The sequence below is a fragment of the Berghia stephanieae genome, chromosome 1 (genome assembly GCF_034508935.2).
Source record: "Berghia stephanieae isolate SIO BIC M18660-M18661 chromosome 1, UCSD_Bste_1.3, whole genome shotgun sequence".
Taxonomy (NCBI): domain Eukaryota; kingdom Metazoa; phylum Mollusca; class Gastropoda; order Nudibranchia; family Aeolidiidae; genus Berghia; species Berghia stephanieae.
The window spans coordinates 4,864,514-4,869,697 of record NC_088360.1 but is presented as its reverse complement, the minus strand read 5'-3'; the positions used below and the strand labels follow the sequence as shown (position 1 = coordinate 4,869,697).

Below are 5,184 nucleotides of genomic sequence, written 5' to 3'. Positions count from 1 at the left end.
AGTAAGTCTTTCTCGTCACACAGGAAATCTCTAAAAATAGACACTCCGACGGCAAAATGTTATCAGGGAATTCAAAGGTTTCAACTTGATACATATGACCTTTAATGTGACAATCATCTCCTCCTCCTCCTCTTCCTCCTCCTTTTACTCCACCATCACCACCACCAAACCCCTCATCCTCGCTCCTCTTCCTCCCCCTTCTCCTCCTCCTCCTCCTCCTCCTCCTCCTCCCCCTCCGAATACTACTATTACTACTACCAGTACTACTACTACTACTACTACTACTACTACTACTACTACTACTACTACTACTACTACTACTACTTCTACTACTACTACTACTACTACTACTACTTCTACTACTACTACTACTTCTATTTTATCTACAATAACAACAACTACTACTACTACTACTACTACTACTACTACTACTACTATTACTACTACTACTACTACTACTACTATTACTACTACTACTACTACTACTACTACGACGACGAAGACTACTACTACTACTACTACTACTACTACTACTACTACTACTACTACTACTATATATATCCATTGTTCTTCGTGTTCTTGTTCTTGTTCTGCTCAAACTTTGTTCCTTTTGATTTTGTTTTTGCTTTTGATTCAGAAAACTAAATGTCATTCACCTCTTGATTACTTTCAATTTTAATCTTAAAGTTCCTATGGTTGATACAATTTAACTTCAAAAGAACTATTATGTCTAGTTATTAGGCTGTGTCAAAATTTCTTCTTTTTAAAAAATATTCGATTTTAAAAGGCATCATATTAAGTTATTTTGAAAAACTAGATATTGCAAATTATAAAGCACTAGTTATTAGAGTATTTATATGTATAGTGCAATATAAAGGATAGGAAGGTCCTGGGTTCGCGTCCCATTCTGAGTGGCGCATAGTTGAGTCCTTTGATAAGGTTCTTTAGTCACATTATCTCACCGAACCCAGGTGTAAAACTAGCACCTGGCCGTTAACAGCGTTGTCTCTGTCGGTAAAAAAATGTAGTATCGCCTAATAGGCGTCATAATGTCTCGTCCTGCATATCACGTGTTGCTGTTGGCCAGACAACATTGCGAATCGATTTGAGAACCTTTAGGGGATATTGCGAGTACGGTTAGTGGGTATTGCACTATATAAAAGCTCCATTGTAATACCACAAGCAACACAAGGCTATCTATAAAATTTTGTCCTAATCCTAAATTCTTTCTGATGATCAGTGTTCTTTTCCCTGTAATCATAAACCCGGCGTACAATAATAATTTTATTGCCTCTATAAAACCTTTATGAATATTTGATGGAGTCCTCACCCATTACACATCATGGCAAATAACTAAAAGTGGATGTCATACTAAGTAAGGTCTTTCAGTTCATTGCGTGTCTTTAATTTTTATAAAAATGAAATTTTATAAAGTGCTATATCCACTGAACGTGCTCAAAGCGCTTTACATGTAGGTACAGCTATGTAGTCTCGTGATATGACACTCGCTAACGGACCGGAAGGTCCTGGGTTCGAGTCCCGCCCTAAGCAGTGCATAGTCGAGTCCTTTGAAAAGGCTCTTTACTTACACATTCTCTCCCCGTGCTCAGGGAAAATGAGTACCAGACCGTTAAAAGCTTTGTCTATGTCGGAAAAAATGTAATATCGCTTAAGGGGAGGTTTGGGTCTAAATCTTAGGAAAATCCCTCAAAACATGGATTTTGAGATTTTGGTGGAAAACGATATTTTATTATCTTAGAAATGATATTATTGAAGTCCATCTTCTTAAAATAGACTATAAATGCAAGAAAAACACAGTCGAAAAGGTTACAGGTAGTAAGAAAAGTGTGAAAAACTGGAAGCTATTTTGCCATTTTCTCAATATGTCATTTTTCTGTTGATAAGAGGGAAGAATATGGAGGTCATTCCTTCATTAGTTTTTTGCCACAAGATTTTATAATATATATTTTTTATGCCAGACCCCCCTCCCCCAATTAGGTCGCAAAACGGGTATCAACACAGATAAGATATCTTTTGCACCAACAATGTTGTTATTTAATATATAATGACGATACAGAATGATTACAACCGCCCAATATATGTAATTATTTTTTTTTTTTAGAAAAGACCCAAACCGCCCTTTACAATCCGTCACGTCTCGTCCTACATGTGAAGTGCTGCTTTTGACTTCAGGGGCGCCTTGTAAATGAATGTTTACTTTAGAATGTATATCGCGCAATATCCGCTTTGAGAAGGGTGGTCACATCTTTCTTCATCTGTTTCAATTCGACATAAATAACCAGAATGATGGTTGGGGCACATTGATTTATACCATACAAAAATAAACTCTTAATTATTATGAATTTTGCATTTAATAATATGTTGGCCTATAATACCCATGCCCAACTTAAAAAATACTAATTTGGATACTGACATGTGTTAATACAAAACGGACGCATAGCAGGTTACTGGTACGGTATGCAATAGAATTATGATTCTGATTCTCTATGACCTGCTGTAAAAAATAAATGAAATACTGTGAAGTCACTGTGAAGTCAGCGTTGTAAATTCGTGAAAACGAGGTATATAGAGATTCATATTGTTAATTTAATTTTATCTTTTGGAAAACTATCTCTCGGGGAACATTAAAAAATCTATCGCTAATCAATTTTATTTTGTCATGAATATTAAACTCTGAAGATAAATAAATCTGTTCGCAAAATTCCGAGAGAAAAAAAAGTTCCAATTTTTGTATCGTCAACAAGGGAAATCGGATATTTTCCATGGCTTGGATTGATATCTATCCCAGCTTCCTCCGCTTCCTTCCGGTTTGACTTATGATTGATTCTCTACACGTTTTCTTGGCTTTACCCAAGGGAGAACACTGCCTGATAGCATTCAAATATCCGTTTAGCTATTTTGTATTCACTGCTTTCTCCGCCTCGCCGGATGCTCCTATCTTGAAAATGACAGGAAGCTAGCCGTGCCATTCTTGCAAAGTAGGCAGTATTTATAAATATTTTTTTACTTATATTTCCCTCTACTTTAATGTCAACAATAAGGCAGGCTGGGAAGCGGACAGTATCAAAGACGTGAGAAGGGTAGAACCAGTGTACAGGAATTAAAATGACATAACAACAAATAGAATACCGGTAGAAGTTCTAGTTATGATTAAACTGAAAGAGAACCCGATTGGTAATGGGGTGGGTAAACGACGACAATTTCTTGGAAATCTCTGTCCAAATTCACGGTTCTGATAAGGAGCCGGTTCCATAGGTGGAGATCAAGATTAGGAATTATTACAATAAACAACTCGTTCTTTGACATAATAGTATACACTAAAATACAAACTTTAATCTAGAAGAAAACATCTTGCCTTCTCAAGCCCATTTGTTTTCTTCCTTCTGTTTTGTTTTGTTTTTGTTTGGCTATGTGGTCTTTTTGGTGTGACACTTGCTTTCGGATCGGAAGGTCTTGGGTCCGAGCCTTGATCAGCGCATAGTTGAGTCTTTGGAAAAGGCTCTTTACTCACATTCTCTCATCGTACTCAGGTGTAAAATGAATATCTGGCCATTAACCCTCTCCTTACCAGCCATTTTCAGGATTTTCCCCCGAAACTTCACACCCAACTAACACAAAAATAGATTTTTTTATCAATCAGACATAATAGCAGTCAGTTCTTGCCATACATAATTTCTTTACAACACATTGATCATTTTGTTTAAATTTTATGATGTACAAAAGAAATTTGAATAAGAAAAAAATGGTTGTATCGTAACGAATGTGACGATTTTCTTTTAGTTGGTAAGGAGAGGGTTAATGGCGTCGTCTCTGTCCGAGTACGGTGAAATAATGTGAGTAAAGAGTCTTTTCCAAAGGTTCAATCATGCGCCGAGCGAGGCTCGAAATCAGGACCTTCCGATCAGAAAGCGAGTGTCCATACCACATAGCCGCAAAACATCTAGAACATCTCGCCAAAGTAAACCTCAAAGTATAAACGAGTAAACTGAGCACAAAACCAGAGATGAAGAACACTGGAGAAGAGTTTTAAAAAGTGGGATTGATGCTAAAGAAAACATCTGAGGACGAAAACAATTATCATTACTGAAGCATTATCATTATAATTATTATTCGATATAGCGCCAGTATATATAAATAGTGCTCAGAGGTGCTTTACAATATAATTTTGGTAAAGTACATTGAAGTTACCAACCATCTCAAAACGGTGGAGAACCCATAATATTTTCGTAGAGTGTTCTTGGTCGACCTCTTTGCTTTTTGTTCTTCTGATTGAAACAGTCAACCATCGCTTTGTTGCTCGGGTGCTCAGTAGTACGGTCTTCGCTTCGTACTCGAATGGTACCGAGTTCGATTACCCCTTGCGCTGTGTGGCCTTTAGCAAGTCACCTCGCCTTAGTTCAGTTTGCGGCGCTGTAATTCGTTTGACGCCTGGGTTATTCCCGGTTTCCCTTAGAATAGACGCTAAGTACAAATTTTCCCCCTGGTATGAATAAAGGCTTTTTAAAAATGTATCATTTATTATTTTATATAAGCTATCACGAACAGGTGTTCTTCCATTTTTATTATTGTACTTATGCATTGGGGCAATAAACATAGATCAACACAACTCTTTTGAGCCATCAACGTTTAAAATAGTTCGGGTAATACAGTCTTTAGATGCGCGCAAATGAATCTGGCTCCATGGCGACCAGGTGGCGATTCCCAACATCAAACGACCGTCCGTTATGACCTAGCAGATTTTATGAACAATTATTTGAATTATGAGAGAGAGAGAGAGAGAGAGAGAGAGAGAGAGAGAGAGAGGGAGAGAGAGAGAGAGAGCAAAAGAACAAGAGCAAGAGAAAGAGAGATGATGGTAAACGAAGAGGTGGGCAGTAGCACAGACAGATAAAGATCGGTTCAAGTATGTATGAAAGGTTCCAGACAAAGCAAGAAGAAAAAAATAATAGAGGAAAAAAACAAAAACATCCAAATATATCAGTCGACCTCGACTGGGGATCGATCCTCAGACCTTCTGATTACCTTCGGATAAACACTTGTTCAGATCTTTATCTTACACCGGTGCCTGCTCCTTAATTTCTTAATTTGATAGCACAAAGATAGCAGACAGACTTATAAAATTATCAAGTAGTTGACAAAGAGATAATGTTTCTCCTTGTCCTC

The 5,184-nt window shown here is 37.3% G+C and overlaps 1 protein-coding gene across 1 annotated transcript in view; it reads right to left on the bottom strand.

The window, feature by feature from the left end:
* Positions 1 to 5,184, bottom strand: part of LOC144963528 (QRFP-like peptide receptor) — a gene marked incomplete in the record, with an annotated part of 118,812 nt that overhangs the window by 36,966 nt on the left and 76,662 nt on the right.